This window comes from Furipterus horrens, unplaced genomic scaffold, assembly GCF_987537825.1.
Source record: "Furipterus horrens unplaced genomic scaffold, mFurHor1.1.pri manual_scaffold_2, whole genome shotgun sequence".
NCBI classification, from domain to species: Eukaryota; Metazoa; Chordata; class Mammalia; order Chiroptera; family Furipteridae; genus Furipterus; species Furipterus horrens.
Window position 1 is genome coordinate 210,695,961 of NW_028327172.1, and position 20,242 is coordinate 210,716,202.

The 20,242-nt window shown below is 42.5% G+C and overlaps 1 protein-coding gene across 5 annotated transcripts in view; it reads right to left on the reverse strand.

Annotated features, from left to right (window-relative positions):
• The window catches only part of C1QTNF7 (C1q and TNF related 7), an 87,852-nt gene that overhangs the window by 59,850 nt on the left and 7,760 nt on the right, over positions 1–20,242 (reverse strand). For 2 of the 5 annotated variants that reach the window (XM_090268214.1, XM_090268210.1), the window contains exon 1: positions 3,355–3,462. The exons of the other annotated variants lie outside the window; for them this stretch is intronic. The gene's annotated coding sequence lies outside the window, so the exon portion shown is untranslated. Of the gene's footprint in view, positions 1–3,354; positions 3,463–20,242 lie in introns of those variants that run through there. 5 annotated transcript variants of the gene reach the window in all.

Sequence of the window (20,242 nt, forward strand, 5' to 3'; positions counted from 1 at the left end):
GGGACACTTACTAGTCTCTAAAGTTACATTTTGGTTTATGATTGTGTTTTCTCCCCCTTTAAAGGTGTGAAGGCAATGACTTTGGCTCCTGTTCACTGCTATACCTAGGATAATGCTCAGCACAGAGTAGGTGCTCAGTAAATATTTGTGGATTGAATGCTGAGTTGTTTATGTCTGTTACATATGCTTGAGAGGTAAGCAACGTACTGGAGTCTTGCAGTTAGAAAGTGGTGAGGCCAGAACTCAGAGCCAGGGATGTTCCCCTTCAAATCTTGATATTTGACACCGCAAGAAATATTTCCAATGTTTGACAGTTCTTATTCCACTATGCCCTCCATGACTTCTTTCCAAGGCATCTAAAGTTCCCAGTACATGTTTTGGCATCCTCCTTTTGGCTCATAATCTATCTCTGTTGCAGTAATTTTTAGAGAAATCAATTTGATTATACTTTATTCAGCATAGTAAAGATTGCATTGTTGGTTTCTCTGTGTAAAGTTTTTTGAGTACATTCCTCATGTTATAGATATCACTCACATTATTCTAATACGGTGCTGAATTCCATGCTGTTGTACTGATTTACAATAAAAAGCCTACCAAGGGAAAGAAATCTACCCATCTTCTGATCATTGAAGCATGATGCAATTCAAGGGGCTGATGATAGAAAGTTAATATGGTCAGAGAGCTTAGAAAGTGACATGTGCCAACAGATGAAGAAAGCACTGGAATGTAAACAAGACAGTAAATATCTCTGAAATGTTGTGGGTTCTGACCACAGTGTAGCCCAAAAATTGAGATGAGGGAAAATGCCCAGTCTCTTGCCTTTAACATTTTCATCTTGTTCAGGTGAAGGTCATAGGAGACCCAGCAATCCACTTTTTCTTGGATTACAGAATAGGCTGCAGAGAGAGTGAGCATCAAACTTTCATGCACACCCAAATCTTCTGGAAAATTATTAACAAAGGGGCTCTGGTACCTGCTCTAATGAGGCAGCAGCCAGGCACTGAGGGCTTAATTGACAATGAGCATGATCAGCCTTCACTAGCTCACTGTGCCCTGCAGGGGCGGTGTGGACCTGACCCTCTCAAGAGCATGGGGTCAGGAAAAGAGCACAGGCATTGGGTTTTAGCTCTTAGCACTGCTAATTTCCAGGTGTGTGACCTTGGGCGAGTTACCTCCTATCTTTGAGCTCCAGTGTTCTGGCCTGAAACCTTCATGGTCACTGGTCAGTAACGTCTACCTAGGAGACCATCATGAGGACTGGATAAAGGAATGCAAGTGAAAGAGCTCAATAACACAGGGAAGGAGGTGGTGGTTAAAAATGTGGACTTTCTTCGTTATGATAAGGCCAGATCTTTAACTCCCAAATCCCACCCTGCCAGCCAGCCGTCACCGGTGTGACCACGAGGAAGTATCTTAGTTATCGCCAGCCTTGGTTTCTCATACACGAGATAGACAAAAACAACCCCTTACCTACATTAACTCTCAAGTTTCTCATGAATGTGGCTGCTATTTCCTTTGTTTCATAGTAACGAACCAAGGCACACAGGAGTTAAGTCATCAATCCTGAACCGCACGATGTCCCACTTGGGATGTGTCCCAGGTGTTCTGGGTACAGAGCCAACCACTCTGACCAGTGAGTCACTAGTTCTGAAGACCCTATGGGACCCCGGGAGTAGAGAGTCAAGCCTATGGCCAATGCTCAATAACGTTTCCTAATATGTGACTATTTCTTTCACACTCCAACCATGCATCCCTCCATCTTATCATCCATCGCACTGCACACGTCCGAGAGCCAGTGCCCAGACTCATGGACATATTGCCCACGGAAAGGAATGCTATGAACAGTTACACTGGAAGGGGAGCATTCTGTCACATTGGTTCTTATTGCTTTCAGAACACTGGACATATATATTTGTTAAATAAAAGTTAGAGATCACCTGAGCCTAAAGGCAGAGGTGAGCCATGGCTGGTGTGGATCAGTGGATTGAGTGCCAACTTGCGTACTTGAAGGTCTCTGGTTGGATTCCCAGTCAGGGCACATGCCTGGGTTGCCGCTGGGTCCCCATTTGGGGGTGTATGTAAGGGCAACCGATCAATGTATCTCTTGTGTGCATTGATGTTTCTCTGCCTCTCTTTCTCCTTCCCTTCCCCCTCGCTAAAACAAATAAATAAAATCTATAAAAGTAGAGGTGAGTTGATTAATAATGGAGGGCTCCATAGAAAACAGGCTGGTCACTCATGTCCCTTTCTGCCTGAAGCCTCCTGACCCTCACAAGTGTCTTACACGTGGGTAACCATCACTAACATATCAGGAACAAGGCCAGTCTTATCCTCACAGAATGTCAAAGTGTGAACCAAATTATTCAAAAAGAAGAAAGAAAGCCAAATAGCAACTAGATGGAAGGACAATATTCTTATCATTTTAGAAGCTTTCTAGGGCACGAGGATAGTACAACCCAGGCTGAGGGGGCGAAGTCTTCTTGTTCAAATCAGGAACCAGGCCCTGTTGGCATAGTGTGATGATGGGCGGAGTGTGAGATCCTGGGGCACAAGTCTCCAGCAGTCAGAGGGCACTCAAGGCAAGATTTAGGGTTTCACCGAATACAGGCTGACCAAAACCAAACCATTTCCTATAAATTAGCTATGTCCCCACAATCACTTCCCAGTCCTTAGCCAAACGAGATTAGAAATACCCACAAAAGAAACACACTCTAGTACAATATATTACTTATAATATTATGCAATTCATTCATATAATTACTATTAATACAAACCCTTTGTTTTACCAACACAGTCTAGGTGTTTACAGTCCTACATTGCAAGGAATGCATTATCACCCACGAAGCCATGCAGAGTGATGAGTGCATTTGTTTTAAAAAATAAACAGTAAATAAATACACACCCCCTAACCAAAAATAAATTGAGTGCAAGATTTAGACTGCAACAGGGAAATCTCCACAGAACAATATGAGCTTTATTATGTCCTTTGAAAATCCTACAGTATATCAAAATGAAAGAAACACCTTAAGCTTGAATTATGGAGGCGCAGACTTGATGACAGTTCTGTTTTTATAGGTGAAGCTCCCACAAGGGACCCTGTCAGCCTCACAGTCTCTTGCATACGGATTTATAGCCATTCAGGAGCGTGATTGCCAAGACAAGGGCTACTTTCAAAACCAACTCTCCCCTAGCAAAGCCAACTCTGACAACTTTAAGCAAAGCCGGCTCTGACGACTTTTGCTTTCTCTCTTCTGTTCAGGAGAGGCCTCCTCAGAGGAGATGTTTCATTGAGTAAGCCCCAGTCAGTAAACACCCCCAAACCTCAGAGAAGAACACAGAAAGAGTAACACCAACCTGAGCCAAAAGACTGATCTCCGGGAGGAAAAGGAGCCTGAAGAAATTCATTTCAATAGGGACGGCGGGCTCCTTACTTCCATTGCTTGCAAGACCTTCCACAGCTGGAGTCTGTGAACAGCTGTGGAGCATTCACTTGAAATCCCCTTCCCTTTGGCAGCAAGGCAAGCTCATAACCCTTTAGGGCTTCAGCCTGATAAGTAATTTCCTGATTTCTTTCAAAAGCATTCTCCCAGGCTTGGAGCAGTGGCAGGGATACAGGGAACACACAAGGCCCGTGGCGTGCCATGATGCCATGGTCTTCACAGATCTCCTATTTCTTTGATGGAATCCCAAAGAAATATTTGGACCTCACAAACATAAATAAATATCCTCCTCTATCTGTTGGCTTGCTCCCCAAATCATATTTGAAAAAATAGCACCAGTAGTCTGGACCATATTTGTTGTTAAGTATAAAATTCAAATGGAGCATTTTCTCATTTTTCTTGTTGGGGGAAACCAGAGCACCTTTGGACTTTGAGACACATTGTGACGGCTTTGTTACCAGCCACCGTATGGAATGTTCCTGGCGACCCTGCAGGTTCGCCCCTTAAGTTTGTAATGTAGAGATGAAGCCCAGGGTTACCTGCCCTGACCAGGTCACACAGGAAGTGAGAGGAAGGATGGGGACCACAGAGCCTTCAGAGCTCTGTCCCCGACAGAGAGGTGGACACAGATGCAAAGGTCTGAGATCTGGGCCTTGGTCTTTAGGTTACATGTCACTAGATGACGTCCTTAATGTTTTAGTTCTCACAGTTGCAAAATGGGGATTTAAATAGTAGTTACCCTTGCTTGGTCGTGCATTGTGGTGACTGCTGGGAAAGACCTTCATTGAGGATGAAATCAATGATGTCAGGTATAGGAATTTTTTCAACAAGTCCCAATTGACATGCTTCTCTGCTCCTTTAAATGTTCATGTTCCATTTAATATGGTTTTATGCTGCAAGAAGCCAGCAGGTGATTTTGGGGGGAGAAGAAGAATATTGATCAGGGAATGGCATTGAACATGGATAAAACTTTGACCTTGGAAAACCAGATCAAGGTCAGATGAAAAGATCTGTTTTGACATTTGCCGTGGAAAGAACACTGGGTCTGAAATCAGAAAATCGGGGCTCCCGCTGCTTCTAACACCAGATGCAATCCCTGCCTGCTGTGCCTAATTCATTCTGATGGAGCGCGAGTCCACTGAGGTCTTCTTTGACACAATGCTTCTCAGCAACAGCAGGCTTTGGACGTGTAAAGTAGTATTTTCCAGCGTCCAGCACAGAATTTCACACAGAAAACCTCATTGATGGGATGGGCCGTGATCATTTTCCATTTCTGTGACATTGGCTTACACCCCTTAGCACCAGGGCTCCTGGTTTCTTGGCCCTTTTCCCCTCCTTTTAAGGAGTATAGTTCAGTTGTCTTCCCCATCATCCCTTCTCTCAGCACTAGTCTCTGACTGCTGGTTTTCTTTCTTAGAGTTTAAATGTCCTTCTGTTGGACATGTAACCATAAGAAGGACAAAGGGGAGAAAACATTTGCTCCACCACATAGAAAAGCATCTGTAGACTTTCAACTTAGGCGGGCTGTCTTTACCACCAAAGACCAACTGAATCAAAATCAGCCTCTCTTTTGAAAATACTCAGGCTTTGAACCCAGCCCATATTTAATGATTCTATTCACTTCCTTTGCCCTTTTATAAATCCTTTCTTTAAATGTCACTGCAATTAAGATTTGCACTTTATTATCTATAAGAGCAATTTCTCAATTGAGCCTTGTTGTAGTCGGGTTGGGTGGCTAGTAACGAAATACAGACTCAGGGATTAAACAACAGCCCCACTGAGCTGCATTGCCTGCATCAGCTTAGTCTATCTAATAAAAAAAAAAACTTTATAGAAAAACATTAAGTAACTACATGACACAGGTGATACTGTGTAATGACAGAAAATGGGAAAGTGATGTGAATGCCGATATTTGGAAAATGCAAATGTAGTAGCAGTACCGAGTAATGACCCTGCCTCGTTGATGGGAGCCCTGCCATGAGGAAGCATTTGGATTTGTCTCCAAAGTGGAGTTAATTATTTAGCACTTTTAATAAGGGCAATAAAATTCACAACACTCTCAAAGCGGTATTCAGAAGACTCTGCTTTCCCCAATGGTGGTTCTCCCTTGACGGCTAGACATTGTTTTCTTTCAACTTGTATGTTAAGATTTTTGATTGAAAACATCCAAATGGATGCCCGGCTTCAAAGCATAGTTTGTAACCAAAGAGGATTTTCTGGTTTACATTGCTAAATTAATGATGATGTTGATTCAAAAGAAGAAGAAGTTTCCAAATTGCAAGAATTTTCATTTTTAGGAGATGCAACCTCTCTGTAAACAGTTAAACTGAAATGTCCTTTGAAAGAGTTCAATCTCAAGACCTTCCAGTCTCCAATCTCCTCATTTCACAATCACTGTCTTTTTCAACGCAACCCCCCACCCCCATTTTTTCCTTCTCTATCCTCATCATCATAACCACGCTGTCTCAGTAACATCACAGGAACTGCACATACATTTCTTGTCTTAATCAACAATGAAGTTCCCACCTACTTGGTGGGTTATCTATGATAAATGTATTAACTGAAGCCGGCTTGTTTTAGTCAAACAACACGTAACAGTTCCTTGGAAGATCGCAAACCAGATCTAAGTCAGCTGCTATTTGAAAGGTAAATATGTTGCCAAAGAAGAAAGGAGAAAAGAAAAAAGAAAATACAGAGAAGGAAAGAAGATCAGAAGGAAAGAAGGAAGGAAGGAAGGAAGGAAGGAAGGAAGGAAGGAAGGAAGGAAGGAAGGAAGGAAGGAATGGAGGAAGGGAGGGAGGGAGGGAAGAGAAAAGGGGAAACAGAAAGACGCACTGAAGGAAAAGCAAAGAAGTAGGGGAAAGGCAAAGCAAAGGGACAGATGCTGTCACCCCAAATGAAATGGACACAGCCTGTGCCTTTTCCCCGTGGGACCCCATGGTTTGGGATGTACCTTTCTCCCACTGATGCAGCCACTCAGAATGACTTAATGAGGCTTCAACTGCAGCTGAGATTTACACTTCTAAGTGCCGTCTTTAGGCAAGGTGACCAGTTGTCCTGATTTGTCTGTGATAGAGGGCATTCCCCAGATGTGGAACTTTCAGTGTTAAAACGGGGACAGTTCAGACAAACCAAGATGTTTTGCTTACGACTGAGGATTTTTCCAGGGCTTAAGACTTACAGGGTTAACACCAGGAAAGTCTTGGGCAAAGTGAGAAAAGTTGGTTATGTTATCTTTGGGCAAAACAGTAATTCTGACCTCTTTTAGTAGAGTGTAAGAAACCAGCTAATTTTGGCATATTTTCAGTGGGCCAGAATCTATGCTCAGTGCTGTACACAATGGAGTAGTAATTTTTTTTTTTCTGCCTGCCTAACACCCTTATATTTTTTGGGTAAGTCTTTCCCTATCTTACATGGTTCTTCTTAGTCTATCACATGCAATGCCCTTTATTTTCTGCTACCTCCCTTTAGGTGAGAAAGTCAACCAGGCTCAGCCAAGCATAGCAGGTCATCTGATGGATTTGGAAACAGTGGTTATTTTGGGACTGAACATGTAGCCTAAGAAAGATAGGATTTGGGAGAGAAATGTCTATTTTGCTTCTACTGGAGACTGTCATTGGTCATCTTGTTCATCATGTACGGCCAAGTCAACAGACTCAGAAGGAAATGGGGCAGGAGGGAGAGAGTCAGAGACACAGAGAAGCATCATTTGAGCCCCTGGCTGCTGCCACAGGAAGCTAGAACCATTCGTAGACCGACATGAGCTAATGCATTGTCTTTTTTTTTTCTATGGCAGTTTTACTTGGTTCAATTTAAGTATTATTTCCATTTTACAGATGAGGGGAAAACTCAGTGGTGATAAGCAGTATGCCTAATGTTGCACATTTATCAGCTAGTAGACGTGGGAATCAAATCCATGTCTGTTGTATTCCAAGGAACACAAATACATTTCCAGTTGTTTATGCTGCCTGAAGAAAGGAAGCTCTTGAGAGCTCTTTTTTTATCTGACACATGCCTTGAAAAGACACTAGAATGTGACTCACACCCTATGTACGGACTTAGATGTGGTTCCAAACACCTGCTTGTTGTTCCCTAAATTCCTGTTTCACTGGATGTTTCATGAAAAGAAGTCAGACACATGCATGAGTCAAGCAAGATGGGGAACAACCCTCTACTCTGTGAGTATTTACATTTTGGTAGGGATGGATAGAGCTCAGGTGATTAAATGCCAGATTTCCAAGTTTACACCAGCTTTGGTCTTCATTGACTATCAAAAGATGTGATTCTTGCCTCACAAGAGAAGGAACCTTTACCCGTCCTCCTCCTGGTATAGGAAAATTGTTTGTTTCCCATAACTGAAACCAAACACATTAATAGCATTTGGGTTATTTCCTGTTATTATCGCTATCCCATGTGCTTGCCCACCGATGAAACCAAATGATGTGTGGCCAGAAAACATTTCTTTTCCTTGGTAGTACAGCGGTCCCTCTCTATATTGCGGTTCACTTATCGCGGTCTCACTGTATCGCGGGATTTAAAAAAATATTATCTTTAATTATTTATCCCAGATTTTTCACTATATCGTGGGATTTCGTGGTACTGTAGATGTATGTTGTTAAAGTTACGCAGGTTTAAGAGTGTAGAATAAATGTAAGCTTCCTACTTCGCGGCGGGGGGTGGGGGGCGGTGTAGAATGTAATACCCATGATAGTGAGGAAATCCTGTATTCTATACATGCTCTAAAACCCTCAGGGTATGATTTGGAGGTTTGTGTGTCTTCTAAAAAATATGTGAGGTTATTAACATTTAAGATTGTTAATTTTAGTGAATGCTAGAAAAACAATGTCTTCTTACAGCATGGATGCTCTTCTCTAGTCAATTTTATTGGTATTCTTTGCTCAGCATCTCATTTCCATGAATTTTCCTCCCCCCACGACAGGGTGACAGGCTATAGTAATCAGTTATTGCAGGTATAATACTGAACTATAATAATAAACAACTCTGAAATCCCAGTGGCTTATAATGCCAAAGATTAATTTTTTTCTCTCTCAGGACAGGTTATGAAACTTTCCCAAGATCACACAGCTGGTGAATGATAAAGGTGAGATTCATGCCTCAACAGATATCACTGAGCTCCCACTACAAGCATTATAAAAAGGCTGATAAACCACCAAACCAAAGGCTATTGATGTCTTAGATGATGAAGGTAAAAGTGAAAATAATTTTATCATAGCTCTGGAGAGTCAATCAAAAAGAAAGAACATATCAAGCAGGAAAGATTTGACAGGATCTTAATAAAGCCAGCAATGCTGTGTTTGCCCTGGGTTGGAAGGCTATGGATCAGAGAAGCAGCCATATTTAGATCATAACAAGATTATTTAGACAATGTAAATACAAAGGTATCCTAAGAGGAAGCTGGTGTGTCTCTAATTTCATTTGAGAGAGAGGAGAAGGAGAGTGGAAACCTTTGAAGCCATTTTGGGGAGCCTTCTCTGTGCCATGTCTTGTCACATAAGACGAATCCACATGTTCTTCTGAGGAAAGTTCATCTCATTTCATACTTTACGAGACTCTGGATAGCATTTTCTTTATGACTAATGCGAGGATGGTGTTAGTTCTTTCTTAGCTTGTGCCTAACACATTGTGGGCCCTCAGTGAGTGGTAGTGCTCTCAGCAGATTCTGTTAGTTGCTTTCTGATGTCTATCTTCCATTTAGTCCTTTTTTTTCTTACTAACAGAGGTCTTGTTTATTTGGGGAGCCAATGTGACCAGGTAAATACCCACCTTCCCGGATTCCCAGTGGCCAGGGAAGACCATGTGACCCACCCAGTCTGGAAAATACTGTTTAAGCAGAGGTCAAATGAAGAGGCAGCTGGGAAAACTTTCTGTGGGGGAAAGACAGCTGGTGTCACCTGTTCAGATTTTGTTCTTTATATTTTGCTGTTTTCCCAGAATGCAGTCCTGACATAATGTAGTGTAGGCATCTTGTGATCACCGGAAAGAGAGCTACATGCCAAGATTGAAGAACAGGAAGGCAGAAGGAACCTGGGTCTCTGATAACACAGTGATGCCGTCACACCTACCCTTGACTGCGTATCTCTAAACTAACTTTTTTGAAATGAGAAACACCCACCTTGGTTTGGACACCTCACTGAAGCTGGGTTTCTGCCACATGAATCAAACACCTTCCCTAACTGACACAGCTCCACCCCCCATTTTCCTCCTAGTCTCAATATGAAAGACTTTCAGGTTTGTATATAATACTTCATTGTTGCAAAAGATTTGGCTTCTTTCTGAATGAACTTTCTAAAATAGTTCATTTTTCTTACGACATGAGGCATTATTTGGCCATGATATAACAAAGTTCTGTTTGAAAGAAAACACCAATCAGACATGTCTTTTTTTCTTAAACTTAGCACCGAACACATAATCACTGCTGTCTACAGAAATAGCTTCGACCTGGCGAGATGGCTGTGTTGCGTTCTATCCTACCAAACATGGCAACATGAAAGGAAACAGAAAAATCAAAGCTTAAAATGAAAAAAAAAAAAAATCCAACAGAAGTGATTCAAGCAAAGAATTGATGAGGCCTCTTATAAGGTCTGCACTCTAATTCTATAGCGTTAGCAGCGACATTGGGTAACCGCCCCCCCAACAGAATTTCAAGGCAGAGAATGCAGATTCAAATCCCCACTGAGTCACTCACCATGGTCGCATAATTTGGGGGTAAGCCTTTTGATCTGTTCAGGCTTTAGTTTCCCACACTGCAAAATGATGACGATGATAATAGCAACAATAATAACAATACCTACTTACAGAGTTGATATGAAGAGTAAGTAAGGTGACATAGGCATAAGAGATCTGTAAACATTTAAATATGGCACAAGCTTTCATTGCTATTGAGAAGTGAAAAGGTAAGTCAAGTGTGAAATAGAGCCGAGTTTGTCTGGTGGCCTTCTGGCCCGGATGCACGGTCTAGAGACGTGGAACTGAGAGGCTGAGGGATATACGAGCTAAGTTCTTTGCTGAAGGTTAGCAATGAAGGCTATCCACGGAATTAGCTTATTAGTCACTCTCAGAAGGATAGAGTCTTCTTAATTTAAGGTTAAGGAGACTTAGCTCTGTTTATCTGGAAAGAAAAAAGGGAATGGAATTTCTAGCCAGCCATTGAGACCTCCTCCATCACCTCTCAGGTAACAATGAGTGCAAACATTCTGCTGTATGGCTGGCATGGTACTGAACACTTCAAATCATTAACTCATTCATCTCTCACAACAATGCTAAGTAGGTACTATGGTTATCCCCATTCTACAGATGAGAAAACTGAGGAAGAGAGAGGTTAAGTGGCTTGCCCACAGTCATCCAATTGGACTGGAATTGAGGCAGCCTGGCCCCAGGGACCTGCATTCACAAGGATGCGACTTTACCCTTCGAGATGAGAAATAAATAAAGCAGAACATGTGGCAGACAGCTGGGCTGTGAATCTTGACGTCTCAGCTCCTTAAGAAACTCAGAAGAGTTCGTGTGTTTCCTTCATGGAAGAAAGGCTGAAGAACTGCCCAGAGATCCTTTTGGTTTTTCAGTGAATCAAAATGTAACCATCTACTCATAAATAACAATGTCTCTCCTTATTCTAATGGGACGTTTAGGGATTTGGGAAGACATCTGGAACTATTTATGTCATTTGAGTTTTACAATTCAATATTAAATTTTTATAATGAAAGAGACGAAGAAGTCAGAGTAGATCATATTAATAAAATCTGACTACACAGGGCATATGTTTGCAAACTGAGCTTTAATGCCTGGCTAAAATATTGCTCCCAACACCCTGGATCATTCCTTTCAAAAGGGAAAAAGCCATCCTGGGATCCCTGACCCTCTCTGTATGTGTGACAATGGGAAGGACTATAGTTCAGGGTTTGTTCTCACCCAGATAGCATTGTGAACAGCATAAGGGATTTGCTTGCTTGTGCTGAGATTAAATATGATACAAAGATATTGCAGTGATAGTCCCAGTTTGCCATTGTGATCACCGGAAGACAACATAGGCTTCAGGGACAGACAGTCCTGGACTGGTTTTCTCATTTTGTGAGTTGTGTAATTTCAGACAATCTCCGCAACCCAGTTTCGAAGTCGAGAGGGCATCTCAAGCAGATGGGGGAAACAGGGCCACCAATCTGGGGAATGTCCTATGGCTCATTGTGATCCAAGTGGCAAGTGCTTGTAAGGAAGCCTAAGAGGAGAAGATCATAAAATGTCTTGTGTCCCAAGCCAGAGTGTTTGGACTCTTCCCTGAAAGCAATAGGGAACTACCAAAGGGTTGTTTCAATTTTAGTGTTTAAGCACTAAACATAATTATTTTTCCTTATTACTAATGTAATGGCTTATTGTAGAACAAAGTGCATAAAGAAGAGAACTTTTGTTAAACTCCTGAGAATGTTGTTCTTTATTGTAGAGGTTGTCTTGATGAAAAACCTAATCAGATTGTACCCACTCTTTCAGAATCTTCTTTCATGTTACGATTGTGTAAATACCAATGTAAGTCAGTGTAGATTTGTGCACATAATCATTTTAATGGCTACATAGTGATCACTATTCAGATGTGTCATCATTTCTTTAATAGTGTTCCATTCTTGGGATTTTTAATTATAAAGAACCCTGCAATGAACATTCTCCGAACTAAATCTTAGCATGATTATTTCCTCAGAATCAACTTTCGGACATGAAAAGATATGCTGATTTTAAGGAATTTCATGTACATTGCTAAATTAGTCTTCAGTAAAGTTATGTAAATTAACTGTCCTATCATCTGATTTCAAAGCTACTTACTTTATTCTAGAACCTAAGCAGGAGATGGCAGTTAATTTCTGATAGATTAGAACATTGCTCCAAGAAAGTGACAAAGATGATGAAATTATGAGAAACAGGGATGTCTAACATGGCCAATCGTCCTCTCGGAGGTGGGGACTGATAGTATCTTCAAATATTCAAGAGACCACCATGTGAAAGATGTGCTGACCTTGTTCTGCGTAGTCCCCAAGGACACAACTATTAATATCAGTTCCAGAAACAGAGCCTGCTTTCTTAGGAAGATTTTCTATCAATTTAATGTTAAAATATGGAAGCGACCAATCTTGGAAAGATGTCTCTAATTTGGGATCTGTGACCTTCTGTAGGGAAAAAACCCAGCTCTACAATGGAACATTTTATCTTCTTTTAACAACCATGCTGGCTAGTTAATACTTGTAGTTTTTAGATATAAATCAGGTTGATATGAATTGACCAGAGTCCTTACAGACCAAGTTTAAGTGCAAATGTGATGTCTGATACTTAAGTGAGTGAACGGCTTTCACATACAGTCAGCACTTGCCATTTGCTGATTCTGTATTTGCAAATCCACCCATGTTCTGAAATTTATTTGCAACCTCCATATCAATACTCATGGTGTTTTCTTAGTCATTTGAGGACATGCACAGAACTGCAAAAAAATCCGAATCTTCAATGTGCGCAAACCCAGCTGAAGTCAAACAAGGCGGTGCTTTGTCTTCTTCTTTCAGCTCTCATGGTATAAACAAGTATTCTTTTTACAGTCCATTTAGTGCCACCTGTTCACATTGTTTTATTTTTGTTGGTGATTTTGCTGTTTAAAATGGCCTTCACAGAAATGGTGTCTACAATTTCTAAGTGTAAGAAGGCTATGTGATGTGCCTTATGGGGAAAACTGCATGTGTTAGGTAAGCTTCATTCAGATATGAGTTATAGTCCTGTTAATGAGTCAAAAATATGCATTAAGTAGAGTGTCTTTAAACAGGAACACATGTAAAACAAGGTTATATATTGATCGATTGTTGAAAATGCTGTCACCAAAGGCTTGTAGAACCTTAATCCTATATTTTCCCTGGAACAATATTTCAGAACTTGTTTTTTCAGTCTTTGGAGTGACTTTAAATAGAACACAACTACTTCGAATAGCAAGAACTGACCGTATGTTTTTAAACGACCGATGAATTACTTTTGTCCATGGAACTCAACTCTCAAATGCCTCCTCACCCACCTTGATCCCAAAGTCCTGATTATTCGGATGATGGCTGGCAGTCCGAGTGGGGGCCTCCTGAAGGCCTTTACAGAGGGTCAGACTATTGCTTCTACCAACCAGACCTGTGATGCACAAAGCCCAACCCAAGCATGTTAGCGTTCCATTGAAGGCAGAGACAAGACATGTCTAACCACATCAGCCTGTCCTGCGATGTGTCATTTAAATGTCATATATCTTCTAATAATTAGGGCCTGCCAATGTCTTATATTTTATCCCCCTTAACACAGAGTGCAATTTTGAGCAGCATGAAAACTGTTCTGAATGATGAGGAGCAAGGCACAAGATAGAAACTTTAATTGAGCCTTAAAAGTAACTGTCGTAACTTATTGAGCATTACGGGGGACTGGAAACTGGATGAAGGGCTTTGGTCAAAGCTGTTGTGTCAATGTCTCCTCACCAGACCTCCCAGCAAACCAGAAACCAAAGGCTTCGTGTCTGGCACAGTGACGGATGGGTAGGGGCTCCTGCCATCACCTGCCCCAGCTCCCTTCTGATGGCGGAGGCCCTGTGCCCTTGACCTCAGTTCATCTCTACCACGGCTCTGTGCATTGCCCTTATTACCCACATTCTTTTGAGGAGGAGAGTGAACTTTAGAGAAGGCACGGGCCATGTTTAAACATGGCAGCAGTGGGGTTCCTGCATAACAATGTGCAAGCTGCCGGTCTTTGTTGGTAAATCGGCAGTCAAATTTGATCCACTGCTTTCTTTAGGGTTTAACCAATGATCTGAATTAGTTGCCATTATTTAAAAATCGGAACATAACCTGAGGAGCTGGTGCCCTGCCTGGGTGGGGCACGGAGGCTCCAGTTTCTCAGGGCCTCACCCAGCCTGCTGCATTCCTGGGCTCCCCCTGTTCTGTTGACCCTAACTTGACCTTGTTCTCCACTGTGTCAGCTCCTTACCTCGAGTATGATCCTGTCATCTATATAATTTCATCTGCTCCTCATGGTTTTGTTACTATTCTGCAGCTGAATGAATTTACTCAAGATCAAATGGCTAAATGAACTGAGATTCAATTGAGTTCTCCAGCTGCTCTCGCCACACAGCCTCCTGGAATTTTTACAACCTGTGAACTGTTGCCCCCACAAAGCAAGGGCTGGTTAGGACTTTCCTCAGGCACTGATCTGTGAAGATTGCTCCGATAAAAGCAAGAATGCAGTGGTGCAGGAAGGGCAGGCTTGCAGAACAGGGGCAGGGAGAGGTGACACCATTTATATGGAAAATCTTCCTCTAAGTACTAACAGAGTCCAAGAGAGCCCTTCACATTCTGACATTTCTGCTTGGGAGCTATCATTTAAATTCGGGTCTCACAGCACGGAGAACAGCTCCTTACAAGGAGAACACATTCATTCCCCACATGGCCTTCCCCTCATGTCCTGCTTCCTCAGGTCAATATGCTTGTTGGGGGGATACTCCTTCTTTGGGGAGGGCTCATTCTCTCCTGAAAGAGCTCCTAGAATTCACTCACTGTCTGGATGACATTTTCACATCAAAGGTCACTACAAGATTTACACCATTCAAAATGAACCCATTAGGCAGAGCACAGGCAGCCTGAAGATGCCTGCTCCATCCAAACACGACTCAGCAGAGCCCAAGTGGCACACAGAATCTCCAACCAGCCAACCAGCTGTGGCCTTTGGGATGTCCTGCAATTTCTCTGAGGAAAGTCCTTCATCTGGCCTCCTCATTTCCAGTCCCTCCCCCACAGTGTGGCCAGAAAAATCCTTCTGAAACTCTGCTAGTCACATGGCTCTCTCTCTCAAAGGCCTTTAGTGGCTTCTCCTTTCCTTGAGAAAAAAGTCACAGTGACCTCTCTTGTATTCTGCATTCTTTACAGTTTGAACCCTTATCCAACCCTCATCGAACTTCTATTTCACTGCTTTCCTTCCAGAACATTCTTCTCTGAGCAACAGGGATACTTGGCCTTCACGGAGGAGTCCATATGCTAGTCTTGTTTTTCCTGTATTCTCCACTGAATAGATGGGTCCTCTCAACTTTTGAGACCCTGTCCAAGCTTCTCTGCTTTGAAGTTTGAAACTTGGGGCCTCATTTTTCCTGGTTGGAAGAGGGATTTTGATGAGGATTAAGTGCACATAACCAGCCTTCCACAAAACAGCTGTGGAGCAGGAAGAGATGATGACATTTCTTCTCGAGATCCATGAATATTGGGATGTACCTTGACTAAAGCTTTAGACTCACACGAAACATCAGCTTCCAATTTCCAGCAGTTGGAATAGATACAGAGCCCATAGATGCCGTGTGTAATTTCTTTCTTCTTTTGTTATGTTCCAAGATCCACGTATTCATGGACTCAAACACATTGTGGACAAAGAGTAGTCTCGACCTATTCTCCCACTCATGGATCATCCCTACCCTTGTCACATTATCCCTTTCATTCATTGTCCTCAACTTCTTTTCTGTCCTTGGTAAGTGGAAATAATACCCACCTCAAGGGGTGACTGGAGGACCGAAGGAGGTCATGTCTGTCATCCCAGACTTAGGACGGACGGCATATGCCAGGCACAGTGGGAACTCGGCAAATGCCTCCCCTTCCCTTTCTTCTGATGACTCTTATAATCAGTTAGAGCCACCATGGATAGGAATCTTGTCCGAGGCACCAGAGACTCCCTGGACTGTTTTGGTCTGAGACACAAATTCTGAGGTGCTCATGTTTTGTGAGCACATCACATGGCTCCTTTCACATTTTTGTTTCACTAACTTCTGAAGAAAATCTGAAAATAAGAGCCACAAGAAGAACTCTCAGCTGAGCCTCCTTTCTGCGGACACGATGGCAGTTTGCCTGCCCAGACGAAAGAGTCTCTCTTATGCTCTTAACCAACTTCATTCCCAGAGAATCTAAAGCTTGTCCTGGAATGAACTTGCTGGCCAGTTTCTTTTAAGATACATTATTAAAATAGTTTTTTCAAGAGGCAACACAGAATGTCACTGGCTCTTTCATGCAGACATTGCATCAGCAATTTCCAAGCCTTTTGATTGGGAGGGAAAACGATGTTTTGCTCACTCCCTTATCTGAGTGCAAAGTATAACAAGTAAGAACATCTGCAGAGGGCAGCCCAAATGGAAGTCATCTCTTTGACACAGCTTATGTAGCTATTTGGAACTAATCTCAATGTTTTTATTAAATTTCATTCTCCTCTAAGCTAATATTCCAGAAATCAATGCAGCCCTCTGGACTATATATACCTGGATCTCCTCAGAGGAAAATATGCTTGCATATAGACACTGATCAGTCTTCTGGGGTAATCAAGGGATGTGCAGAATCAGTTTCAGGAAGCAAAGACAGTCAAATGAACTGAAACTGGTTGGGTGACTGCGTGTCCAAGGAAGGAGGAAGGAGAGGGTCAATGGCGGAGAGGGACAATGCGGAGAGTGACCGTTCCTGTCGATGCACCTGAGCATGCAGTTGGGGTCAGGAGTGGGCAACCCCAATTCCAGCTGCCCCTCCACCACCTTCCTGGGCATCGGTGTCAAAGATAACAAAGATCTCATGCCCACTCCTTTCAAAAAATGCTTTGCACCTTGCTTTAAGCCCTTGTGCAACCCAAAGTAGGAGCTGCAGCCTTTGATACATTTTTACTTTTTCATTCATTTCATTCAGAGGCCCTGGGGCTGGGACATACCTTTCAGGGCAGAGTGTTTGTCCTTTGTCAGGTTTCGATGGAAACAGGCAGCTCTCCAAGGATTCCATTTGTGCTTTGTCTGAGGTCTCAGTGGCAGGGTGAAAAGACCACGGGTTTCAGGGTCATGCAGATCCAGGTCAGAATCCTGGTTTCACTGCTACTGACTCTGAGCAAACCGTCAAAACTCGGGGACTCTCATCTCATCCGAAAGGTTTCCCTGTCTGTACAACGGAGGCAGCCATTTTATAAGATTTTGTGAAGGTTACGAGAGGTAATATTGGACACGCAGAGAAAATTTAACAAATGACAGTTCAAATAAACAGGGCAGCGACGTGTTAAACAGAAGGCATGGTTGGTCAAGATACTGTCATGGATCTGACATCATCAAGATGAAATTTCCTGCACCAATGAAACATTTTCTTACTATTTTCCAAAATTCAGATTGCAAATGTCCAAGATATGGTAGACTCATCTTTGGTTCAAGTATGGGTAGGTCTCCCACATTCTGAAAATATATTATTGTGCTTTAACCAATCCCCAAGGTACTTCCCTCCCTCTTCCCTTCAGGTCCCACACTTGCTGAAGGACTGAGCCATGCCTCTTGTGGACTCTTCCCAGCCATTCAGTCCTTCCTTTCACAGCCTGGTTTCTGATTCTAGAAGTCTCCTGAAGGTTCCTCTAGTGCAGTGATTTTCAACCAGCGTGACACAAGAATGTTTAAAACATGCAACACATGACTATTTAGTCAGGGGCACTGACCTCTTTTCCCTTAGACTGTCAAATAAAAAAAAAAAAAAAAAGACAACAGTCAACAAAACAACAGCTGTTTGGTGTGAATGAATCAAAATTATTTCTATTTTTTGTCAGATCGGCAAGAATATAACATGTTTCTGATGTGCCACAGAGTTTTAGTAATTAGTTTATGAGTGCCCTGAAATGGGAAAGTTGAAAATTGCTGCTCTAGAGTTCAGAAAGTCACTGATGCACCCCCACTGCGCATATGGCATACAGCCCCGGAGACTCCGTGGCTTTTCACCCCATTAACTACCACTTCCTCTAAAACGGAAGTTCTGAACATTGGCTGCATATTAGAATTACCTAGGGTGTCTTAAAAAATTCTTTTTCCCTGGATCCCCCCACCAGAGAATCTGCTGTAATGGTCTTGGGTGCAGCCTGAGCTCTGGGATTTTTCAAAGCTCTCTTGTTGCTTGCTGATTTAAGACGCAGCTAAGGCTGAGAACCACTGCTAAGACTCCTCTCCTTGATTCATATAATATTGCAAGGCTCTGTTTCTCCCACTTGCCAAACACTTCCGGATCTCTTTTGGGGGTCTCATTCAACTCGCATTTAGAATGTGACTTCATGTAGTAAAGGATGCAAGTGTTGTAATTAAGCTAACTTACAGTCGGAGTTGCTGCTGCTATGGTATTGTTAAAAGAATTCTGCAGTTCTTGGTTAATCAGAAAGCTTATGAATGCAGCAGTTTCAAGGTATGATTGGATGGGTATGGGAAAAGGGAGAAGGAAGGAAGGAAGGAGGGAAGGAAGGAAGGAAAGCAGGAACAAAGGAAGGAAGGAAGGAAGGAAGGAAGGAAGAAAGGATCTTATGTTTTCTGACCCAAATGACTTAATAACCTTGTATATCTAATGGTTTTTCTTCTATTGTATTTCAACAGAAGTATCAGGGATATTAGCCTTAGCAATGGTTGATTGAGCACCATATTAGATCCTCACATGGATCTATAACATGCATGGATTATAACTTTGATGAGATGGATTAGCCTCATTTCACAGTACAAAAACAGAGATGGGAAGAGTTAGTTTTCCAAGGACACAAGCCTAGAAAATGACAGAGCTGTGGTTTTAACTCAGGTCAGACCCTCTCTGGATTAGAATCTTAAGTAATTGATGCCAAATGTGGGAGAATTGCTCCAGAAGTCTTGTCTGAAAGAGATATTCAAATACACAACATCAGTCACATGCCTGCCTTTAGTGTTCCCCTCTTCAGGGCAGGGCTCTGCAATCTTTCTTCCTGTGCTTTGGTTTTAACGCTTCTCATCTTCTGGGTACTCAAGCCACCTCTAGTTCAGCTTGACAATAGCCTTATTGCCATTCAGTGTCCAGAGTGAGATCACAGAGAGAGTTTTAGGCACTGACCAGTGATCAGTTGCATTCTGGGGGAATGGCTGGGTCAGTTACAAAACAGAAACTATGTGATGGTGGTTAAATTTCTGTGTTCAGGAGAAGGTGTTGCAAATAGAGGACTAGGTTCTCACTGAAAAGGAGGAACCAGAGATGGAGATGCGGGTTTCTCTGCAAGCCTCAGAGGGAAGGTGAGGGTGACAGGGAAGAGCAGAGAGCACAGTGTAAGGACAACATCTGATGAGCAGTGAGAGCCACTCTGGAAAGCACCTGGTTCTCCTTGAGACCCCACTCATTGAACTCCGCCTTCTTCCACACTAACCTGAGGTTGGGTTCTGATTCTTTCTCAGGACAGGGTTTCATTATCCACCCCAGGAAGGTGATATGGAGTGAGCAATAGGGGTGAAGTCATCGGGAGCCTGGGTCCAGGTCTGGGCAGTAATTTCAAGAGGGGCATGGCTATTCTTGGTGAACTACATGGTGTCCAGGGGAATTTCCTCCCTGTAAGTGCAGGGAGACCCTGGAGAGCTTTGGAAAGGCAGTTGCGGATAGTTTCAAGTGTTTATAAGGCCAGAAAAAAAGAGGCGGACTTCTCTCTTGAAAGCAGAGCAAGGAGCAATAGAGAGACATTAAAAATGGTCAGATTCTGGTATAATAAAGAACATTCTGGCAGCCAGTGGTGTTTTAATGGAAGGAGCTGCCTTAATAAATATGAGATTTTTGGTACTGTTGGCATTGAGGCTGAATGTGAGATCGTACTGTAGATAAATTCTAAAAGTCTGTTTAAATAGCATTCCGCATCAGCCTCAGGGACAAACAGGAAGATGATCAACAATTTCTGTGACATTTTAAGGACCTGGCACATAAATTGCCTTCAAGAAATGAGTTTTTGTTAACTCTTCACACTATATTGGAATCATATAA